This window comes from Pantherophis guttatus, chromosome 6 (genome assembly GCF_059756535.1).
Source record: "Pantherophis guttatus breed Tessera chromosome 6, ASM5975653v1, whole genome shotgun sequence".
NCBI classification, from domain to species: Eukaryota; Metazoa; Chordata; class Lepidosauria; order Squamata; family Colubridae; genus Pantherophis; species Pantherophis guttatus.
In genome coordinates, this window is record NC_142068.1 from 64897351 (window position 1) to 64923352 (window position 26002).

Here is a 26002-nt window from a genome sequence, read left to right on the forward strand (position 1 = left end):
AATTCCTTTAGCGGCTATGGTATTTTATCTCAAGCAGGAGGAGTTTTGTTTGGTCATAAATTTAGACATAGATAAACTATGATGGACTTCCATAGGACTTCAGTTTGCAAGTCAACTGTAGGTTTATCCAGGGCCTCTGAAGCTTACCTTGCCAGACGTTCCTGTTAAAGCTAGGTAGGTACAATCTTCGAAAGAGCCAAGTGACCCTTACAGAAGACTTAGCTGCTTTACCAATTCAAAGGTAAAGGTATTTTATTAGTTCTCTCCAAAATTGTGCAATTTTGTGAAAATCAGCTTTGGAATGCTATGTGCAGTCCTACTTAACACCTCTGGCTGCTTGGCTGATATCACGTTAGTTTCTAGCTTAATACACTTTTGGAAATATTATTTTTTTCATAATTTTTTATTTTATATACTCTCCTCTTTAAATGTAATGTTGTGGAATATTACTTAATTTCAACAACTGCTAGGCAGCAAATAGCAGTGAAGTTAGAAGATAGTATTGTACTACTTCTATAGTAATTATCCCAGTAGATGGCAGCGCCTAACTTCCCTTATCAAAGCTAAGCAGGTTCAGATCTGATTTAAATTTTGATGGGAGACTACCAAACAACACCAGACCATAAACTAGCTTGGAAAATGATGAACCTCCTAGAGCAGGGGTGTCAAACACAAGGCCTGCAGACTGGATCTGGCCTGTGATATGGGTGGATCTGGCCCATGGAGCTGTCCTATAAAAAATGTAAGAGGCCAGCCCACATCACTTTGGCCCAGTGTACCCAATGTGAAGAGGAAACATTGCGCCAGCATGGCTTCGGCCTGGTCTACCCAATAAGAAGAGGAAACATTAGGCCAGCATGGATTTGGCCCGGTCTACCCAGTGTAAAGAGGAAACATGCCATCAGTTTGGGGAGTGGCGTCAAGTTGGTCATGCCCACCCAGTTGGCTACACACATCCAGTAAGCCACACATACCCAACCACCCCCCCCCCGAGGTCAACCACAGCTCTGATGCAGACCTTAATGAAATTGATTTTGACACCCCTATCCAGAGGCAACACCAAACCAGATCCATAATGTTCTCAAGAACCAACATTATGTTCTTCAAGAAGTCACAAATAGTGACTATCATGAAACCTTCTATTTAGGGAAGGACTTGAACTAAGCTAAATAAATAACCTTTCCAAATAGAAATAATTAGAATGTGGATTCATATTAGCCCTATTAATATTATAGGAACCTGAAAATAATCAAGAAAACTGAGGGAGGCAACTATCATGTAGTATTTTAATTTGATGAAAACATTTTTTTCTTAAAGAAGCTATTCCTGCCAAACCTAATTGAAAATGCATGGTGGCGGGAGAGTCTGTAAATTAAATCATAATATCATCCAGTCCTGCTATTGTAATTGAAAGATGATTTGGATTTTGCTACTTTTTCCCCGCAAAAAAATGTTTCCATGAACTGTGCTTCATTTCTACTTACAGACTATGCTATATATGACAGCTGAATTATGTGATATTTGGAATATATATATATATATATATATATATATATATATATATATATATATATATATAAAATATATATTCATGGAGACCTTCAAATAATTGACCTGCTCTGTCAAGGACAATGCCTCTTTATTCAGAGTAACCATTGGATCAAACAAAAATTCTGATATGCAAACAGCACTTCTCTCTTGCTTGGGTTCAGTTCCATGTTATTCTCCCTGTCTCATTGTCTCAGAGTTTCCAGGGGTCAAGACTGAATTTTGGTGGCATCCACAGTAAGCCTGAGCTCATGATATGAAGCTGGGTATCATCAGCTACTGAAACTGATAGATGACTTCTCCAAACAGACATAATTTGCACTTTCTAATTCCTTCTCTTTTGAATATCCACAGCTTCATAAAGTCCCATGACAGATTTTCATATTAAAGTCCTTACCCCACCTATATTTAGCTGTTTGAAAAGACCTTCACGTGAAGGTCTTGTGGTGGATTATGGAATAGTCTGGCCCATCAATTGGAAATTAGAAATCAAATGTAAATAAGTGTATGCCATGCATGTAATTAATTAATTAATTAATTAATATTTATTTATTTATTTATTGCTTTTATTTTGAAAGCAACTGCTATTTTTGTTTCAATTTATATATGTGCATGCTTGTGTGCCTACACATCTTCACAAGCCTATTGATTCGACCCTCCAAAACAGTCCCAGTTTTTCATGTGGATCCTTGGGAAAATTAATTGTCCACCCCTAGTTTAAGATATGCCCATACAAATGAAAAATCATAAGTAAATGTGTTATAGTTATGCTTTTCTTCTTGCATCACTACCTAATTGCAGGAAAAAATCCAAGATATTTAGGCTGGAGATCTGTAACAGTCCTAGATCAAATGTTGCCCTTCCGTTAAACAAGTTCACACATTTATGCTTGTACCTTTCACTTTCAAATTCCATATTACAATTGCTTTGAGTCGTACTTTGACTGTGCAAGGACCCAAAGTATCATATTTAAGGCTAATTCAAGGTCTCGTATGATTTTTAAAAAAAACTTTTTGGTCTAACTAATCAAAGTTCAGTTTGTAGCATGGGAAGAGAGAGATTCTGAATCTAACAGCTGCATCAAAGCATGCAGTTCCTATGATTGGAACAACATTCAAAGAAACATCATCAGTGCTACACAATAAATGAATACTACTCAATTTAGATAGAGAAGAAAAGTTAGAAAATATATATATATATATACTTTTTTTTTAAAAAAAAAAGATATACACTGTAATTTACACACACACACACACACACACACGTTTGTGTAGTGGGGTATTCAGCTGGTTTATATCTGGTTCAGGCAAATTGGTAGCGGCGTCTGCGGGAAACTCTGCCCACCTGCCCGGATGTCCCGTTTTTGACACTGCGCATCCTCACATTTGCTAACTGGTAGCGAAGGTAAGTCAATACAACCCCTGATGTGAATATATAAATAAAACTCTTTTGTTTATTTATTCATTTAAAGATAATATCAATAAAGCAAAAGTTTGTTCGTGGTTAAGCAATGTACAAACTTTTTGATTCATCATATATATTTTTATTTTTCAACATCAGTGTTCTTATTATGATGGATACAATAGTTCTTCTTTGCTAACTCACTTAGGTTGTATAAAAGAGACACTACTAAAGAGATTTTCACTGACTTTTACAGAAGCACCCTAGGGAGAATATGCTGACTGAAACACAACGATATCTTGATAGTTCAATTTATTACTGTCCAAATTACCAATATTCTTCAAGGTTCAATTTACTATTATAAAAAAGCTACTGTACCTTGGATATGTCAAGAACTATAAAGTTGTTTCAAATAGCTAGTAAACAATAGACATGAAATAACAACTCTGTATTCATGGGAATGTTATTTGGGGAATAAACATGGAGATGCTAAGTTTTCAGAAACTTAAATTTCTTTTTTCTTTTTTAAATGTATAAGGTGCCTTTCAAAGGAATCATAAGGAAGGACTGTGGATAGTCCCTGATGGCTACCTAATGACCCTTTAAAAGCTTATTGTGTGCTTTGACAAAGCTTGATGTAATGCTATGTATGAATGGCTGTGCAAGACAGGAGGAAGAACCACAGTCTAGACCAGTGGTTCCCAATGTGGGGCCATGCCCCACAGGAGGGCAATTTGATTTTTAATGGGGGCAATCAGGATTTTCGAGATGCTTAGGTGCAGCATGGCTAAAAAAAGATTGCGAACCACTGGCTCTAAACAATGGTTTAATAATGACCAAGGGAAGAGATGTGGTAAAAGTGACTCAGAAGGGACTCTGAGTAAAAGTAATGGGAGAGTAAAAGAGTAAAGAGAGTAAAAGTAAGATATGGGATTCACATATGTAAGATTCTGTTAATGTAGCCTTACAATAAAGATAGCACTAGTACTTCTGGTTGTGCTTATTGTCTGGATTAGCTCTCAAGGATCACAGATACCCATTCAAAAGGGCATGTAGCTTGTTGTTGGTAGTTAGTTGCGAAGTCATGTCCGACCCATCGCAACCCCATGGACAACGTTTCTCCAGGCCTTCCTGTCCTCTACCATCCTCTGGAGTTCATTTAAGCTCACGCCTACTGCTTCAGTGACTCCATCCAGCCACCTCATTCTGTGTCGTCTCTTTCTTCTTTTGCTCTCAATCTTTGCCAGCATTAGGCTCTTCTCCAGTGAATCCTTCCTTCTCATTAAGTACCCAAAATATTTGAGTTTCATCTTCAGGACCTGGCCTTCTAAAGAACAGTCAGGGTTGATCTCCTCTAGGACTGACCGGTTTGATCACCTTGCAGTCCAAGGGACTCACAGAAGTCTTCTCCAGCACCATAGTTCAAAGGCGTCAATTCTTTGGCGCTCAGCCTTTCTTGTGGTCCAACTTTCACAGCTATACATTGCAACTGGGAAAACCATAGCCTTAACTATATGCAGTTTTGTTGGCAGGATGATGTCTCTGCTGCATGTAGGTTAAGAAGATTCAAATTCAATCTTTTTGGTTATTATCAGGGTTGAACCAGGCTATTATGGTTGTGACTTCTATTAATGCAGTAGGTCTAACAAGTAATGCAAAGGGTTGTTAGGGACATCTTTCTATGTTGAATTTATTTTTTGAAATGGCAAGAAAATATATTTATTCGCTATATGCCTCCTGTCTCACAAAGCCTAACCCTACATATAAGATGATGCATAACTTTTTATTGAATAACCAGTTAAACAGCAATAGTGGTTTAGATGTTCGGAGCTGAAAAAAAGTTCTATCGCATGAACTTGTCACGGGATGGTTTTATTTTGCCAATCAGTTTTTAAAAAGGAGAAGATACTATTCAACTATAATAAACAAAGACATGACAAAGGAGCAACAATGGTACATTGAAATATCTGCAATAAATATCACCTGCCTGCAAGCAAGAACTGGTGAGATCATAAAATAGACAAAGAAACAGAAAAGGAAGAAATTGAAATGTTCTGGGACTTTTATAATTCAAGCAGACAAGCATCTGCCACACAACGCACTAGACTTAACGGGTAATGATAAGAAAGACCAAAAAAAGTCTGGCTATTGAATGCTGGAATATCTGAAGGCAGCAGAATAGAATAGAAAGAAAATCAGAAAGTACACACAAATGTGTTATTTTACATGTAAGATAAGAGTGGCACCTGCAAAGGAGGAAATTGATATTGTGCATGTTACATCATTGTGCAAATGATACAAATTATGGATTCATGTATTATTTGCTTCATAAAATGACAAATTGTGTCATTTCCTTCAGTGTTTTGATAAATTTAAGATGTGTGTACCTCAATTCCCCAGACACGACTTATGGGTATCATATATAGCCCAGTGACTCCAAAATCTACTACTTCTCCAATAGTTCAAACAATGAATCATCTTTTTCTGAACCTGAACTCATACATGCTATAAACAAAGATACTGTGATTTCTTAATTAAGTATGAATCATATAAAATAAAATCTCTTCCTGAGTGCTTTGATATTAATGGTATGAAAAGCGGTTTCCTTATAACTTAGAAAAACCTCAGAAAATAGTAAGATGTGGATTATAGTCTCTTCACAATATTCAAGGAACATCAAACCCTGCCTATTTTTCTAAAACTGCAGGTGGAATAAGTCATAACAAGTCAAAGTAAAAGATTTCTGGTAATGAACAGTGATCAAGTTATCCAAATAAGTGGTAGCTGTTTTTCTTTCAAGGGCTTGAAGAGGTGAAAATGACATTTAGCCACTGCAGAAATAATTTGATATACAATACCTGTTGTTCTCTGATTTCCTCTATCTTCAACCTTATTATAGTTGAATTTCTGTATGTTGTATACTGTATTCTGTATACCTGTATACTGCACAAGTCAAGAAGAGGGCTGTGAAAATATCTACAGACCCCTCACATCCTGAACATAAATTGTTTCAACTTCTACCCACAAAACTTCTACCCACAAAATGACACTATAGGGCACTGCACACATGAACAACTAGACACAAGGACAGTTTTTCCCCAATGCCATCACTCTACTAAACAACTAATTTCTACAACACTGTCAAACTATTTACTAAGACTGTATTACTATTATTCTTCTCATCCTTCCTATTACCCATATCCTTCTACTTATGACTATAACCTTGTTGCTTATATTTTTACAATTTATATTCTTTTATTTAGTTTCCTAGTATGATTTGATTACTTATTTAGTTATTGCTTATGGCTATCACTAAGTGTTGTATCTTATGATTCTTGATGAATGTATTTTTATGTACACTGAGAGCTTATGCACCAAAGACAAATTTCTTGTGTATCCAATCACACTTGGCCAATAAAGAATTCTCTTCTCTTCCCTTCCCTTCCCTTCCCTTCCCTTCCCTTCCCTTCCCTTCCCTTCCCTTCCCTTCCCTTCCCTTCCTTTCCTTTCTCTTCCCTTCCCTTCCATTCTATTCTATTCTATCTCCTCTATTCTATTCTACTCTATTCTAATTTCTGTAGTTCCTTGAGCTATAAACCACTTCTGTGTGATTTGAACCAAGAACATATAACAAAGGGTTTTCAGATGACCCTGAAAATGTAAAACAATCACAAATAAATCCCTTTCACCTTAAGCAATGTATTATTAAATTAAGAACTAAAGACTATATTTTGGATTTAAGGCATAACATTCTTCCTTAGAAATAACTGATGGTTTACTGCATGTGCCATTAAATTAGCATACACTCTTAGTGAAAACACAGATTTCTCCAGTGTGATCTCTGCCCTGCTTTGTTCTTCAGCTATTCCAATGGTACAGTCATTACCTCTATTATGAAGAATATCTATTTTGGCTCTGGACAATCTAACACACACACACACACACAAACAAACACACACGTATCCTGCAGAACTCCAGATTAAATACTTTGTTCTGTGACTAAAATTCTTAATTCAAAAAAGGGTGGTAGGTATGTGTGGAAATATATAGCAATTTAGCTGGGGCTTTGTTTTTAATTTTTTAATCACTGGTATAAATACAGATCACTATAAAAGGAGGGAATCAGTTAATTGCTGCTTGACTCTGGTTTGTTTTCTGTGCTCTGTATTTGGCATATTCTTCCTTTGAATCAGATGCTGAAATTATTAACCTGAATATCTTAAACCACCTATTTGTCTTATACATTGGCTGTCTATAACACTACACAGTAGTATTTCTAAACCTTGGCAATTTTAAGACGTGTGGAATTCAACTCCCAGAATTCCCCGGCCAAGCTGTACCTTGGTATTTTGACAGTTAATAGCAAGGTATTGCCTCTTACAGTTGGTTACCAAAAATCTTACCACTCTTTGTAAAGCAACTAATGCAATGCTACACTATCACCAAACAGTAACAATGGGACAGTCCTATATGTATGCCAACTTTGAAGGTAAGCAGGTGCACATTTCCAAACCATCTATATACCAGTTAAATAAACTAACAGCAAATAGAAAAGCTGTCTTACTTCTGTTTAATACAAACTTATAAGGGGTATTTCTACTCCAAAATGCATCTGAATATAGTACTTAGCACCCCACCTAAACATTGTCCCAAATGTGGTTTGGGAGAGGCAACTAGACTTTCATTGTTTTTCCTTGAAGACATTTTACTTCTCATCTAAAAAGCTTCTTCAGTTTTGGAGAAGGAATCGAAGAAGCTTCAGAAACTTTGGGATCTGAAGAAGCTTCTCAGATGAGAAGCCAAACATATTCAAGGAAAATCAAAGAAAGTCCAATTGCCTCTTGAAAAAAGCACCTTTGGGACAACCGTGACTTGGATGACTGAGAATCTCCATAGACATCCATCTAAATGAGCCTTGGTGGCGCAGTGGACTAAAGTGCTGTTAAGTAGCACTTAGCTGCCAGCTGCCTGCAATTACTGCAAGTTCAAATCTCACCAGGCTCAAGGTTGACTCAGCCTTCCATCCTTCCGAGGTAGGTAAAATGGGGACCCGGATTGTGGGGGCAATAAGCTGTAAAAATGTAATGATGATGACAATGATGAGCAAACATTTGTGAAACTAATATTTGCTTTTTATTTTTCTCCCTAGCTAATTATCTCTAAATTAATTGTATTAATTAGGTGGTCTGGTTAAAAAAGAATATGGAATACTGAAAAGTTCTGGCAATACAGTAAAACAAAAACAGAATAAAATTGTAACATTAGGTTAAAAGTCTGGGAGAAGGAAAAAATTTCTGAAACCAAGCATCTTGGGTGAATCAACAACACAAATTTATTTAGCTCTTCTGGGAAAATATTTCAAAGTACCACAACACAGTTGAAAGAAACAACTTTCAGTCATCAGGCACTTCACATAAAATGGACATCTGAAGATGGTGTGAGTCATGAGTCATGACTAATCAAGGATTATTGTTTCAACAGACAGCTTCTATACAACTATACGTACTTCTTAAGGTTGATTTCAGAAAATTCCAGTGGGTTCAATTCCATATACTCTTTGAATTAGGAAATTCAGTCTCCTTTCCCAACTACCATCCATTTACTTACAACTGATACAACTATCACTTGTTACCACCTTCTTTAGAAAGATCTCCACATTTTTATGGATGCTAAACTGCCGTGATACACTACCTCTAAATAATAATTTTTGGGGGAAAGGTGGAGTACTGTGCTCTCATCCTGCTTCTAAACTTCTCTGTGGCATCTTTTGGTTTTTGCAGGAACAGAAAGAATATGCATTAGCTTAGCATTTCATCCAATCTACTAATGGCTCGTTCTGTGTTCTTATTATGACCCTGAGGTGAGATGGGAATGGAAAGAGGAAACACAATTTATTCTCTATCATTCTTTCATCCACATGAGACAGGTAATGAATAAGAAAAAGATGCTGGAGGATTCAGTGCTATCTATTAAAATAAATGCCAAGCTATTATTAAAAGCTTTCTGTTTCTCCAATTATTTTGGAGGACATTATATCCATTGGGTCTGAGCCAATATTTCATTGTGCCAATGCACAATGAAACTACACAAAACATATCCTCTAGTAGAAGAAAGCAGATTGACAATAATTTCAGTCCTTCTCCAGTCCCAAGTACTGCCTGCTCTGTTGTTAGTAAAGTGTCCTTAAGTTGAAACACAACAACTATAGGCACATGGACTTATTCAAGTAGATTTTTTGGGAACCATATTAAAGGGTTAGCCACTATGTTCTTTCAATACTTTTTTTTCCAATTTTGCAATCTAGCCTACAGTTGTAATATTTTCTTGTTTAACTCAAATTCCAGCACTGTGTCTGATTACGCTTAATTTTCCAAGTTCAGCCAAATCTGACTTCTTCTTAGCTGAATGTCTTGTTGCTGGAAGGACTTCTATTGTGTGAAAAATATTTTCAGAAGATATTGCCGAACAAGAGGGGAAATGTGCAATAATTAAATATCACTTCTGTCTTTTCTGTTCGTAATAAACATCTGCTGGTTCAAAATCTTCCAGTACTGGAAAATTTGCATTGTTTCCACACATCGCTAATTATGTAAAACTTAATAAAGCTGCATATAAAAAGAAAGAGTGCAGCCTTAAGGGAAAAGATGAGAAAGATTAAGTCAAAAAGCTATTTGCAAAGATGTAACGAAAGCCATTTTTAAAGCAGAGAGGAAGCCAAGATTGGTGAAAATCAAGCAGATATTTTTTTATGCAAAGTATAAAAGCAAATGAAAACCTAACTGAATGGCTTTGAAAATTTTGTTCTGGGGAAATGGCACAGGCTGTAAGACAGGAGGACCTGAGATGGATAGATGTTATTTGATAGTGTTAAAAGTATGGTTAAAGGATGTAAGCTGTTCCAAGTAAAGTTATCTTTTGACTAGATTGATGGTAATTTTGTCAATGCTAGTTGTATTGAACTGTTTGGGGTTACACCCAAGAGCCTATCACTGTCATTCTACTTCTATTTGCAGGTTTTTCTATTTTGTGATTTTTTTTTTCTCCAGTTCTTTCTCTTCTATTCTGCTGCCTCCAGGTATTGCAATATCCACTATCCAGACTTCTTTGTTTTTCTTTTTAACAATTGTTAAGCCTTCTCCTCTATTCTGTTATCTCCAAGTGCGGCAATATCCACTATCCAGATGATTTTGTCTTTCTTATCAACAATTGTTAAATCTGACTGTTATGTGTGGCAGGTATTATTATTGTTACAATATTGTTATTATTTAAATTTATATGCCGCCTGACTCTCAATAACTCTGGGCAGTATATAAATGATTTTTAAGATTAAAAACAGGACAATAAAACCCACAAAAACAAACCTTTTTTAATTTAAATCATCCTATTTCCCTTATAATTAGATTAGCACCCATTGTGGTCAAATAGCAACAAGTCTGTGAAATTGTGTTTAATTCTCAAGTGGGTAGGCTGGGTCACAGAATGCCCTATCACTGCTTTTCATTTTTAATTCTGCCTTGTATTTTCCATTTTGGCGCCCACTAAAATTTTGCAACCTAGGCTAGTGCCTATTAGCCTAGAGCTTGGCTGGATATGCCCATCGCTGCTCATGACACTGCATTCTGGATCAGTTGAAGCTCCTAGATAATCAATCTATGGAGAACTGAGATTGTTAGTTTGGTCTGCACAAAATCTGGCAGTAAGACCTGCTTATTTGTCCTTCAATCACCACAGAAGAGCTTCCACCTAGAGAACAGCTTGTAATCCCATTAACAGAATCAAATTGGCAATGCCTTATTCCATTTTTCAGAACCATATAGCTAGCTCAGAGGATGGAACAACAACTAATGCAATTAGTAGCTCCACCTAAACTGGATGGGAATTCAAGTAAACTCACCTTTCTTGTTTATCTTAAAACACAGTATATATCTTCTTAAAGTTTGACGTTTTCCCACTGACTAAACAAGAGTCCTATCTCATCCCACTCCATATCAATTTGCAGGAGAATGAATTTAAAGTAAAAAAACCAAATCTATTTCAGAATCTTGGCATAGGTTAGAATATTTGAGTCCCTGGAAGAGTTGTCTGATAGATATTTGTGAGATTCAACTAAGGATATTCATTCTTCATGTCCTCTTTATAGTTCTACTTGTAATGGCCTCAAAAGCTTAAACCACCAGATTGACTGCACAATCTGGCTTCAGCTCTGCCAATAGTTTTGACTTTAATGGAGAAGAAGAGTTGTTTGAGGAAGAGAAACCTTTGTATTACTAATGAGAAACTAAGTGAGAAGGATTGCCTTACTTGAAAAGGAGAGGGGGAATTTGTGGTGATCCATGTGTTCAGGAAGCCAGTAGTAGAATATGGAATCAGAGTTTCTCACTCTGGAATAAATGTCCACTCACACCTTTGGTAAACCTGACAATTTTCACTTCCATTTATTTTTTAAAGAATGCTTTAAGATGTCCTCCACCCAAAAATAGCTTTTAAAAAAACCAGTAACAGCTTCAAACTTTCTCCTTTCTTTCTACCATACAAGCAAGAAAACATCCTACTATAGTTACTCTTCTTTGTGGAGTGGACTGTGGGCAACAAAGTATATTTTGGCCACTTACTTACTTTGATTACTAGATTGGGACAAATATCACAAGCATTTGTTGACAAATCTCATTATGGAATACATCTTTCAAGTTGCATGTTAGATTATTATTTCTATATTGTGCTCTCTGAGTTTGGTTATTTGCTTGCAGACATTTAATTACCTGACTAGGTAACATCACCAGTGTGACTGACTGTGTGGCTTGCTTCCTGTTTATATGCAGTAGCTTTCCTTGCCAGTGTTAGTGGGGTATGTTTTTCTCCTTGATAGTTCCTTGATTAGGGAAATGATTTTTTTTGCTTGTTTGGTATTTCTACATTATGCTATAATCTCAATTAACCAAATATTGTCTGTGCATCCAACAATTTTTTCTTCCAAATTTACAAATAAAGCACTCTAAGAAGCATAATAGCTACAAGGAAATTAAGAAATAGGCAAAATTTTATTCAGGATCAAAAAATGCTTTTCCTGCTATCCAGTCAGAGCTGAAGAAGCTTCTTGGATGAGAAATGAAACGTCTTGAAAGAAAAATAAGAAAGTTCATCTGCTTCTTGAAAAAGCACTTTTGGGACACTGCTCTCACGATGTCCCCCTATTTATTTAATAATCTATACCAAGAAAACATTAGGAATTTATCTTTCCATTTAAAAAAAAAACAATGATAGGAAATTGATAGGAAACAACTATAGGAAATTGTCCAAAGTCTTTGGTGAAACCAGGACACAAATAACTCCATAAATGATAGACTCCTTACAGCTAAATGGAATGTCACACACACACACCAGACATACACCTAATAACAAGTTTATCAGATAGTTCAGTTTCTGTGAAGGTAGGTAATGTTTGTACCACATTTGGAACATTTTTTTTTATATACCAGAAATGATATTATCATCCGACATATTAAGTTATAAACCTTCACTTTCTCTTCCTTATCTGAAAATATGTGCTGATACGATGCAATATAACAAGGTACATTTTCATTTCCCCCATTTTTGCAGGCTCTATATAAGAGAAAATGTGATTCCTAGCTTATGCAAGAACTAATCATGCTATGCATGAAATCCCACTAGCTTTTCTGACCTGTATTTAGTAGGCTTTCAAAATAATCCCATTATACATAGTTTTCAGACAGACTGATCCAGCACAGAAATAGGCGTTTTCCTATTATGGACTTCCAGAAACTCTTTGTTTGTGGGGGTGGGTGGGTGGGGGGAATCCTGTATTTCTGGCTATGTTTCATGAAACTTGGAAGGAATATATGGCAAGGAGAACTTTGAAGTAATATATGCTATTTGTTATCCCATAACAATGAATTAAAATAAACATTACTCCTTGTATACAGTTCCCAGATCCTAGAAAGTAAGCATTGTCACATTAATAAAAGGCAGAGAATCTCATTCATATTTAATAACACATACATATGGGGAGCTATATTTAGTTATTGATTTTTTATTAGTATTTTGTTTTGGTTTTTATTAGTTTATAAAAATATAAAATTCAGAAATACAAAAAAAATGAGAATAGTGGAGAAAAGGGACAGGAGAAGGGAAAGAGAAAAAAGTGTAGCATAAAAAGGGAAAGAAAAAGAAAAGCATTAACTTCCTACTCTTTTTGGTGCAGTAGAATAAGATACTGTGTTTCCCTGGCCTCAGCCTCCCCTGCTTGCTGGCCTTGCTGCTGGATGGCTACCGAACAGCTGACTGTGCTGTTCTGGCCTAGTGGGGGGTCTTTGCCCCTCCTGGCAGCACTGCTTTTGGCCATCCTGTTGGGCTGCTCCTGCCTGGTGCAGGCCGACTTGTCCCAGATCTATGACCTCCAGAGTGCCCCCCTGCTATCAGTGGATCTGCACTGTCTGCACTGCCTCACACAGCCAGCATTAGAGCTAGTGCCCACCAGGGGCTGAAGAAAGGGGACTCAGCTCATAGCCTGCAGCACCGAGTAGACCTGCCGGAAGGTGCTCAGCAGCCAAAAGGCAACAGCAAGTGAAGCAGCTTGGCTCCACCAGTGGCCGCTGGCAAAGGGCCCTGGCAGGCCAGCAGCAGGGGGGGGCACTCTGGAGATCAGAGATCTCAGCCGACTCATCCCATGCCAGGCAGGAGTAGCCCAGCAGGTGGCCGAGAGCAGTGCTGTCAGGAGGGCAAAGAGCTCCAGAGAACCTCTGTATGTGTGTTTGTGTGTGTGAGAGAGACAGAGCACACTGCCACCAGCCCTGGTATATGGTAATTCTCCAAGGTTGGATCAGATCTCTCTCTCTCTCTCTCTCTCTCTCTCTCTCTCTCTCTCTCTCTCTCTCTCTCTCACACACACACACACACACACACACACACAGAGAGAGAGAGAGAGAGGTCCCTCACACAACCCCACCCCCTCCAAGGCAGCCACACCCCTCCACCTGCTTTCCAGCTCCGTTTTCCGCTGCACGTGCATGACAAGAAAAGTAGTCTGTGTGACTATGGTAAAAAAAAATACCAGAAATTCAGCCCTTCCAACTTCTTATTAAAACAAATATATTGTGAAGTTGGAAAGAATAGAATAGAATAGAATAGAATAGAATAGAATAGAATAGAATAGAATAGAATAGAATAGAATAGAATAGAATAGAATAGAATAGAATAGAATAGAATTTTTTATTGGCCAACTGTGATTGGACACACAAGGAATTTGTCTTGGTGCATATGCTCTCAGTGTACATAAAAGAAAAGATCCCACAGACTACTTTTCTTGCCCTACATGTGGTAGTGGAGAATGGAGCAGGAAAGCAGGTTAGTTGAGGGATGTGGCTGCCTTGGGAGGGGTGAGGTGGGGTTAAGGATCTCTCTCTCTCTCTCTCTCTCTCTCTCTCTCTCTCTCTCTCTCTCTCTCTCTCTCTCACACACACACACACACACACACACACACACCGTCCTTTCCTTCAGAACAGGGTGAGTGGCAGGAAAATCTCCCTCCCCATTTTCAAGCTGTTTGCAAAAATGCCCCATTCCGAGCCCTCAACATATTCCAGGATTGCAACACTGAAGGTTCAGAATGGGGCATTTCTGCAAATGGTGTGAAAATAGGGAGGGGGGATTTTCCTGCCTCTCACCCTGTTCTGAAGCTCAGCACAGACTGAGAACTGGATAAGAGGCAAAATCCGCCCTCCCCATTTTCAAGCCATTTTTGCGACCGGCTTGAAAATGGGAGGGAGGATTTTCCTGCCTCTCATCCTGTTCTGAAGCTCAGATCAGATGCTTTCTCTCCGGCCAGCCCATAAGACGCTCACCCCTGGGGATAAATCAGATGCTTCACTGGAGAAACTGCCAGCCCAGGCTTCCTAAATCTCTTGCTCCCCAGATCGTCCCCCTCATGAAGAAAGCCCAACCCAACACAAATGCTGCCTCCAGCCACCTCTTCATCCTGGTGAAACTCCTCTTTGAACTCCTCTGCAGAGGGGGGGAGATTTCCTGCACATCGGCAGCGGCGTCTCCTCACAGGTCTTCTTCCAATGTCCCAGGTGTATGGATTTCCATGCCTTCCTTTCCTGTTTTCTAGATGGAACTGCCTGCTGTGACTGTCACAGTTAGGGAAGGTGTGAGGGTGCATCGCTCAGCCTCCAGCTTCTTTTGCAGCCACAATTAGCTGCAAAAGTGGCCACGCTTGCTGGAAGAGGCAGCCTGAGCAGCACCCATGAATCAGCTGTTTTGTGAATGGCACCCGAAGTGGCTCAGCTGATACAATTAAGGGGCCAAGAAGCCCTGAGGTGACCAGGGAAGGGAAGCTGCCTCCTGTGTTGGCCACGCCCACCCCTTCAGTAGGGCTTGTTTTTCAGGGAGGGTGTATATTTATGCCCACCCCAAAAATCAGGCTTGGACTTATTTTTGGGACATGTCATATTTTCGGGAAAACACGGTAATACCATACAATCTCAATGTATGTGCTTTTATGTAATACTATATGCTAGCCATTCTATTACAACAAACCTATCTAATCAGCAAAACCCAAAATCAAAGTTTCATTTTTTTCCCACCTGCAAAAGTCCAGAAATAGTTTCCAAACAGAAACAAAATTAATTGTATTGTTAATTGTATTCTTTTCTGATTTTTTGATTTTGATTTTCTTTACTCCAATTTCTCCTTGGTCATTGATTTCATTTCTATTATTTCCCCTTCTTTTCTTTCTTCCATGTGTCTTTGAAAATAATAGCTTGGTTTTCTGGAGGATTTTCTTCTTAAAATTTAAAGCGCTCCATGGCATAGGACCCGGGTACCTTCGAGACCGACTTCTGCCACCAATAGCCTCCCACTGGCCAGTTCGCTCCCACAGAGAGGGTCTCTTCAGGGTGGCATCGGCCAAGTTATGTCGGTTGGCGACACCCAGGGGGAGGGCCTTCTCTGTGGGAGCCCCAGCCCTGTGGAATGAACTGCCCCCTGAAATTCGTAAGATCTCCGACCTCCGGGTATTTCGCTGTGCACTGAAGACCCTGTTGTTCCGCCAGGCCAGGCTATCAATATAACAATTTTAAATTGGGGTATTTTAAATTTTTGGGGTTTTAAATTCAGCCGAATTTATTTAATAATTTTAAATTTTAAATTGATGTTTGTCTTGTGTTTTTAAATAGGCTGTACACCGCCCTGAGTCCTTCGGGAGAAGGGCGGTATAGAAATAAAATTAATAATAATAATAATAATAATAATAATAATAATAATAATAATAATAATAATAATAATAATAATAAAAATAAAAATGCAAGTATCTGAATGATGGGATGCAGCCATTGAGATGGAGGTATATACGATATGTTCTGGAAGAAAAAGTTCTGGTGTTTCTTTTAATAGTGACTTTCTAAATATATAACTGTTAGCTGCAGTGATTGTTATCAGTGCTCCTAGGATTTTTATTTTTTAATCAGAACTCAAAAGATTAGGAAATGAATTTGGGACCCTTAACATGCAAAGCAGAGCCTCTAGCACTTAGTCATGATCCTTCCCAAAATATAAGTACAGAGTGGATTTAGCTTTGAGTTTTCAGAATCAGTGGAATAAGCATCGATGAATAACTTAAATCCCTGTGAGTGCATTTGAAGCATGACTAAGTCTAGATCCAATCTTAATGGCTTTCACATTTTACCTGTAGGTTCAAGTATACTTTAAAACTCCCAAGGTATTTTAAAGCTAGATCAGATGTCAACAATGCAAATCCTATCAGCTGAAGGTGCTATTTTTTATCATTTACCTACTCTCAAATTATTTTATTTAACTGTCATCTACTGGGAATGATACATGCTCATTCCTTTGATTTCTGCATTACCATCATTTCCAATTCCCAATCCTGCCAAAGGAGTTCGAAAATAATGTGCAATTGTCTTCATCGTTGCAAGTCTCAAAACAAAAAAAACCCAGCTAAAATGCTAAAAAACCCCACGAGACAACTGTTTTTCTATCTAGCCAACAGTAAAACAAAACAAAAAAAAAGCTGCTGTACAGTCAAAATTCTTTCTACACATTTTTCTTCAGATGCTGGATTAACCGTTCCCCTCCAAAGTGAGCAAAATAAGGAAGCAAACTGAAGTGCTGATGTCCACACACACACACACACACACACATACACACACACACATATTGATACAATGGGAAATTATGAGAAGGATGGTAGCTTATCTAAAAAGGAAAAAAAAAAGATAGAAGCATTCAGGTTGCCTTGCCAACCTCATAATTGAATCAAAATTGCCTTGCCAACCTCACAATTGCATCAAAAAGTATCTGAACGTGAAATTATTTATGCCAGCTGTTGTGTAATCAGGTGCTTTTTGCAATAGCTCTAAGCATGGTTGCATGCTGAGCTCAACAATGCAGGCAGAATCCAGATCGTCTGCATTAAAGCACAGCTGAAGTTGCCTTTGGCTGTTTTGGCTGCTTGCAGACTCTTGCAGACATTATGCATGTGAGTATATGCATACTTTTTTATGTATTTATTTATTTATAATTTTGTCATGTTTATGTAGTGCAGGGGTGTCAAACCTGCTTGCATCGCGGACCGTATTGTGACGTATCACAATGTTTTTTGCCTTTGTGGCGCCGGGGTGAGTGTGGCCTACACGGGCCGTAACCGGCTTGTGGGCTGCCAATTTGACAGGCCTGATGTAGTGTATATTGGAGATGGTGACTCTTTGAGAGCTGTATGCAATAAAATTTCATTTTAATGTATGCTGATTAGTGTACATTTAAAGTGACAATAAAGTTAGTCTAAGTCTGTCACAGGTGAAACTAAATGAGCTGATATTGACAAGGGTTCTCACTATTTCTGCTTTCTATTCACTCGTGAACAGGTAATCTGCAAAGTTTTGGCTAATTAGTTGTTTTTTTTTTAAATTAGAAACTAGCTTGGCTTTCTTGACATCAGGGGCTGGCAGGTAGAAATGAGAGATAAATCAAGGGAAGAAGGGGCCAGCAACAATAGGCAGCCAATCAGCAACAGTTTTATTGTTAACTGCCCTGTGTGTTTTGCGTATTGGATAATATATTAAAAAAAAATAATCTGGTACATAAATACAATTGCAAAAATACAATTGTTCTGACTTAACTGAAGAAATGAGCCAATATAGATATAGAAATGTGATTGTCTGCAAACTATTTGAATTGGTGCAAATGTATGCCAGTGTCCAAGGCCTGTAAATCACCTCAGTTTGGACCATTGACACATTTGGCATCTCTTTGACTGATAAACATTTTAGGTAAGTGAAAATTAGGAAAGATTATAATATTTATGAAAAATAATTTCTTACAATAATCCTTTAAAGTTATAGGCTGTTGCCTTAGTTTTTAAAAATAGTTAAAATGATGCTCAGATCTCTGTTTTATTTTTGTTTTTAAAATGCAACTTATAGCATCAATCAGTTCAAACAATAAATATTAAAACTAATAAATTACAGAGAGAGAGCAAGAGAGAGAGGAGAACATTTGTACAAATTCAACAACAAAAATAAATATTTAGGACTCTGGAAAAAAAATTGCAGGGCTGAGTGTTGTGAATTTGATAAACCTCATTTGAGCGTGAGCTCCAAAAAGTTGAGTCATTACAGAAGACAGCTCCATATGTGTCCAATAATCTTGGAGATATTGTTCCCTCTTTAAGAGGAGAAGTAATATAGTAGTAGTAGTAGTAGTAGTAGTAGTAGTAGTAGTAGTAGTAATAATAATAATAATAATAATAATAATAATAATAATAATATACAAAGACTGAAAACAAAGAAATAATGTTCTGTTATTAAAATCAAATCCATCAAGCAGAAGATATCTGAAAAGAATGCACAAGTTTTGGAAAGAGCAAGATCCAGAATTAAAAATAACAGAACAGAAGCTAACAAATCAACATCGATTTATAACACAAAATAAAGTACTCACAGAAGCAGGACTGGAAGAACCACAAAGGTCTACCAAGGGCAAAGAAATTGAAGCCTTGCCAGAAGTAGCTCAGACTGTAGAGCTCAGACCCAGGGGAGTCAATAGAAGAGAAAGCCAGAAAAGCTATTGAATCTTTTTCATTCCCAAACCAGGCTTCCTCTCCTCTGCCTTCTTCTCAGAAAAAAAAAAAAAGCTTTCTACCCTGTTTCCCCGAAAATAAGACCCAACCGGAAAATAAGTCCTAGCAGGATTTTTCAGGATGCTCGTAATATAAGTCCTGTCCCCCAAATAAGCCCCAGTTAAGATTGTCAGCCAGATGGATACATTTAATACCGTATTCCCCCAAAAATAAGACCTAACCAGAAAATAACCATCTTTTGGAGCAAAAATTAATGTAAGATCTGATCTTATTTTGGGGGAAACACGGTAACAAAAAAAAAAATCAAGAGGAATTAAAACAAAAAAATAACTGAGAGTCTAGAACAACATAAATCACTCTGACTCTGAGTGGTGTACATTATAAAACATTAAATGCCAAAAAGAAGAGGGAGTCAATCTATTCTCCAAAGTACCCGAAGGCAGGATAAGAAGCAATGGATAGAAACTAATCAAGGAGAGAACCAACTTAGAACTAAATTACCTGACAGAACAATAAACGAGTTGTGGTGGCTCCAACACTGAAGGTTTTTAAGACTATTTCTCTGAAATGGTACAGTATTTCTTGCTAGAACAGGGGGTTGGACTAGAAGACCTCCAATGTCCCTTCCAATTCTGTTATTCTGTTAAAAAAAAATAAAACCGTGCAAATAAATGGAAGCAAGCTGGAACAAATGAAAGAAACTGAAGAACAAGAAGACCAAAGCATATCTAATGAAGAAATATGACCTAGAGACATGGAAGACCAAGGAACCACTAGAAATAAAAGAGCAAATTTCAATTACGATCAAGAAGATCAGCAATATGAAGTTTGAATTGCACACTACAGGAAGGCTCTGCAATTTCAGGCAAATCAGAAACATTTCTACCAATCTCAAAGGGGCTTTTTCAAGAGGCAACTTGACTTTCTGGTTTTTCTTTGAAAGACACTGGCCACTCTTTTGAAGACAAGAAAAGTCCACATTTTAGACAGAGAGGAGCCCGTGTTTGAAAGAGGGATCAAAGAGGCCATCTATGTCAAAATTGAACAGCCCTCTCTCAACAGAGGGGGATAGATATCATCTACCTCCAATCTACAACACAGCCCTTTCAACAGTTTGAAGAAGGCTCCACACCCATTTGTACTACTCAAGTGACCCTGACCACACAGATAAACCTCCAGATGACCTTAATGACTCACTAAAAGGAGTGCAAATGACCAGCTGTCTGCAACGAGTATAAATCATTTCATTCCCCACCATCCAGTCAGAGTTGAAGAAGCTTCTTGGATGAGAAGTGAAACATCTTCAAATAAAAACCAGAAAGTCCAGTTGCCTCTTGAAAAAGCATCTTTGGGACAACCATGAGCTGGAGGACTGAGAATCTCCATAGACATTTCTACCAATCCATCCACGGAGACACTGCAATGAACCACAAAGTATCTGACAAAGAAAAAACAGTATAATTCTGGACATAGCTATGGGACAATGCAAAGAACTATAAGTATACAGCTTGGACAAAGGAGGTGGATAAAAATAAAAAAAGAAGCTAAAAAGAAAACACTTGTAATAAATGGGGAAATGCTGGAGAAAAGAACAAAGAAGATCAAGACTTGGTAAGCATCAGGTGAAGATGAATTGCCATGTGTTTAGTTGAAACATCTGTTAATCTACATCCACTTATTGCCAAGCAGAGTAACAACATACTGCAAGGAAGTGAAATTGAAGATGAATTAATGCCTGGTAAAACCTACCCTATAATGAAAAATCCAACAAAAGAGGCAGCACCAGCCAATTACAGGCTAATTACTGCTTACCAACAATTTTCAAAGTGGCGTGGTACTGATGCAGTCCAAGAGCATCTAGTTGAAAACAAATTCTTTCCATCTGAGAAAGGAAGCTACTCAAACAGTGGAGAGATAAAGATCAGTTATCTCCTAATTGACAGGATGATTTTGAAAAAAGACCAACCTGAATATATCTGGGATTGATTGCAAAAGGCATTTGATGCCCTGCCACATGACAAGTGACTAGAAATAACAGGAACCAGTAGAAATATCAGGAGCATTGTGCAAAGATCGATGGCACGATGGAAAGCACAGTTGCTGATCACTGGTAATAGTCTGGGAGAGGTTAATATCAAGAGAGGAATCTTTCAAGGAAACTCACCATCGACACTACTGTCTGTCGTTGTGCTGATTCCTTTGTAAACTCAATACTGAACAAGGCCATAGGTATCAACCATCAAAAACATTTATCAAGCTACCCCATATCCCCTATATGGACAGGTGTACAGTTGTATGGAAAAAACAGCATCTGAAATTGAATCACTGCTCAACACATACTGTATATAGAGTCAGGATATTGCAATTGTGTTTGGACTGGACTGGACAAATGTGTCACACTTCTCATCAAAAGTAGAAAAATCAAGATGTCCTTTAGAAGTAACAGGCTTCTGGATGAAGACAATAACTACCTTGGCATCCTTCAAAGTGACAACATCAAACACATTGAAGTCAAGGAAAAGAATGAATACCTCAAGAAAGTGAAGAAGATCTTAAAGTCCAAACACAGTGGAAGAAATACCAACAAGACAATTAAGACCTGAGCAATCCCAGTGATTAGATGTACAGCTGGAATAGTTGACTGAATGTAAGCAGATCTAAAAATCCTGGATAGGAAGATCAAAAAAATAATGACAGGTAGAACTATCAATACTGCTGTGTGGATGAAAACTTTTCATCCACACAGCAGTGTTGATAACTTATTTACCAAGGATAATAGGTTGAAAGCTTTTACTTACCAAGGATTATTATCCTGTACATCTAACCTATACAGAGCCATGGTGGTGCAGTGGTTATAATGCAGTATTGCAGGCTAATTCTGCCGATTGCCAGCAGTTCAATTCTCAGCAGCTCAAGGTTGACTCAGCCTTCCATCCTTTCGAGGTCCCAGATTGTTGGGGACATATGTTGATTCTGTGAACAGCATAGAGAGGGCTGTAAAGCACTGTGAAGTGGTATATAAGTCTAAGTGCTATTGCTATTGCTGTACAGCTAATGACTGGTGGGCATTGTAAAGACACGAGACAGTTGAAGAAGAAAAAAGAGCATTGGAAAAATTTTTGAAGGACAGTGAAGAAGATGCACTGAAGGTAGTATACTATGAAGATTTACTGATATTGGAAAGACCAAACTGGCCTACAAGAAAAACAAATAAGGAATAGAAAATTACACAGGGAAAAAAATTAGTGCATGGCCAGTTTTTGTTTTTTTAAAAAAAAATTAGCAGGTAAAGCAGATAACAAGAAGAACAAGGAAAGAAAAGAAAAAATATTCAGCAGATGTCCTTGATAATGTCATATGAATATAAAGTTTTATACACTGTTCAATTTTAGGGATTCAATAGATGATGATGATGATGATGATGATGATGATGATGATGATGATGATGATGATCATCATCATCATCATCATCATCATCATCATCATCATCATCATCATCATTATTTACAAAAAATCATTGTGATATTGTGCAGTATCTGAATAGATATTAGGCTTGGTTTTTTGTTTTTTTTTCATCTTCTTGTTAGCATAATCTTTACCTTGTAGTTGATCAGAATTTGCTGGCTAAAAACACTCAAAAGTTTATGGTAGCTGGTGGAAAATCAGACAGAATGACCCATAAGATAAATGATCTACTTGTCTCTACCTCTTTCTGTAATATGAAACTATCCTTATCTATTCCTTTTTTCCAAGTTCTAAATTCAATCAGCATGGTGACTTATGACTAGTGTCTCAACGCAATGCTCCTTAGATGAAGATTTATATAGCAATGTAACCTCCTTGGCTTAAAGCTAAAATGGACACACTTTGTTTTCCTAGTTTCTAAATTGAATTCAATAAGGGGAGTTCCCTCCTATTCCATTAAGGATGAATATATCTAGAAGCAGCTTTGGTTAGAAATCTCACTTTGTCCTTTCTTTTGGTCAAAAATGATTGACTGAGTGCAGAGCAGCATTTGTGAGAATGATGTCTATAGTGAACAAAATGAAGCTGAGCCCACAATTTCCTAAGAGGTCACCTAGAAAGCAGAGGGCCATTACATTATCTAGATGAAAATGTGAATGCTGGTTTGGGAGGCCATTAATGCCTGTGACCTCAAAGGAAAAAGACTTTCATTTGAATTCTGTATGTCATCTCTTCTCCTTTTTCTTGCACTCCTTAATCATTTTATAAATGTTCAAACCTAGAATTGTTTTGCAAATCATACCTGGAGCTTGGTCTGGCCTTTGCACACATTTCAATCAGTAAACCACATTAGCTATAAAGAACTATATAGCTAATATAGTTAGCTATAGTAACTATACTATATAGTATATAGTTCTTCCTGCAGACCAAGTCTTATTTATCTTTCTCTACTTTTCCATTTCCCTATAATTAGTTGAAAGGCTTGCATTTATAGTTCAACAAGCATACCTAAAATAAATGAAATATAATTGTGACTCTTGTGCTTTGTTAATTTTAACAACAAAACTATAGATCTCATACTTACCGCTTTTTACAAAACGAAGATTACAGAATGCTCCCTTTCAAAGTTCCCTTTCAAAGTGAGACATTGATAAAGAGATGAACGGGAAAAGCTACTTCTCCTAAGAGGGATTTAGAGGATTTATCAGAAGTACTTGCTATTTTTAAGTGTCCTTTGTAGTTATGGCTCAGACAGCATGATAACGCTGCTCTAATTACATTAGTGTCATTTTATGTGAGGTCTGTACTGAAGAAACAGTGTACTTGGGTTCTATTTTGTCAGAAAAGAAAAATGGGAAAGGAGGACGGGTCACTTTTGACAAGCATCAAATAGGCACAAGCCATTCATGTTTAGTTTCAATTTCAGTACACATACTCCAAATTATGTGTGAAGCCATTATAGGGCGGAAAACAAATGCCACATTATTACAGATGTAATAATATCCCTGTTCTGGTAATTTCATGTTGAATTGCTGCAGTGTTTTTCATAGTAATGTCAAGACCATTGTTAACCAAGTTGTCATGGCTCAGTCACTCAGTTCTCTTCAGAGAAGGAAATGGATCATAACCTATTACATAGGACATGGGAACAGCTGATGATAAGAGAAAAAGACATTAGCACAACCCACAGACACACACACACACACACACACACACACACATATATATTTAGAATTAAATAGAAACCATTTCTTAAAAATGTCTGTGAAAAATGAATTTGAAGAGAAGAGTACCTGGACAAGTTATAATTATAAAACTGTATTATCAAAACAGTGAAATAAGTCATAAAACTGATTTAATTTCAGACATGTTACCTTGGTTCTTAAAATTCAGACTACTTTTTTATGACTATGCTTTGAATTCCAATTAAGCATTAACTAATAGAATAGTTGAATGTTCAACATTTTGTCTCCTGATTTAGCCTCTTTTGTTTGTAAGACATTCTGAAATTAATTTCTGAACTGATTGTAAACCCTTTTAAATTACTAGTTCTGACACAGTTGCGACCTTGGGCAGGACAGTAGCAACTGATCAAAAGACAGATAATCACAGCGAATATTGGAATATATGTTACAAATATTTTTCCTCAAAGTTATCTCGCTTTTTTTTCTAAGCCAAATTTAAATGGATGCTTTTGATTTTTAAAGGCCCTTCATCAGTGGTGAAATCTAAAATTTATTACTACCAGTTCTGTGGGCGTGGCTTGATGGGGGGCGGTAATGTGACTGGCTGGGTGTGGCCATTTTTTTTTAACTTTTAAAACCATTTTTTCTACAACCTCTTCGGCGAAGAGGTTGTAAAAAAATGCTTTCCAAAGGCTCTGAAAAAATGCTTTCAAAAGGCTTTGACGATCCCAGCTGAGTTGCCTGATTCTAAAAAGCCTCTGCCGATCAGGCAACTCAGCTGGGATCGTCAGAGGCATTTAAAAGAAAAAAAGGGTTTTTTTCTTTTAAAAGCCTTTGACGATCCCAGCTGAGCCGCGCGATCATCAGAGGCTTTCTTTTTTTACTTTTAAAAGCATTTTTTGGCCAAAGAGGTTGTAGAAAAAATGCTTTTAAAAGTAAAAAAAAAGCCTCTGATGATTGTGCAGCTCAGCTGGGCATGGGGGGGGGGGGGCAGGGATTTTTGCTACCGGTTCTCCAAACAACCTGCCTCCATCACTACTGGATGGGGCGATCCGGTCCAAACCGGGAACATTTCACCCCTGCCCTTCATTGTTGAAATGCTGTTATTGTCCTATGTACTGAAAGCTTCATACAATAAACAACTTTTTCTACCTACCTGAAAGGTACTTTTTCAAAATCCAACTGGACTTTCTTTGCTTTTCCTTGAAGATGTTTCACTTCTCATTCAAGAAGTTCTTCAGTTCAGAACTGAAAAAGCTACTTGGATGAGAAGTGAAACATCTTCATGAACCACAGTAGCACAGTGCTTAGAGTGCAGTACTGCAGGTTAATTCTGCTGATCACCGGCTGCCAGCAGTTTGGCAGATTGAATCTCACCAGGGTCAAGGTTGACTCAGCCTTCCAACCTTCTGAGGTGAGGGCCCAGATTGTTGGGGAAAATATGCTGACTCTGTAAATCGCTAAGAGAGAGCTGTAAAGCACTGTGAAGCAGTATATAAGTCTAAGTGCTATTGCTATTCAAGGAAAAACAACGGAATTCTAGTTGCCTTTTCAAAAAGCATCTTTGGGACAACCATGACTTGGATGACTGAGAATCTCCATAGACATTTGTCTACCTGCATTAAATAGGGAAACAGGGAATCTTCATCTGAATATCCTAATTTAAAAAAAGAAAAAAAATGCTAACCTATTGTCCAATATATACATGTATATATAGCAGTTGTGTAACACAGATTTATACATATCCAGTCTTCAACTGACAGTTGAAGAATAAGAATTGTGCTATCAG

The 26002-nt window shown here is 37.5% G+C and overlaps 1 long non-coding RNA gene across 1 annotated transcript in view; it reads left to right on the forward strand.

Annotated features, from left to right (window-relative positions):
- The first annotated feature begins 17312 nt into the window (after window positions 1-17312).
- LOC117676674 (uncharacterized) overlaps window positions 17313-26002 on the forward strand; it is a 127379-nt gene continuing 118689 nt past the window's right edge. The window contains exon 1 of the long non-coding RNA XR_009620473.2: window positions 17313-17464. This is a non-coding gene — a long non-coding RNA (uncharacterized LOC117676674). The remainder of the gene's footprint in view (window positions 17465-26002) is intronic.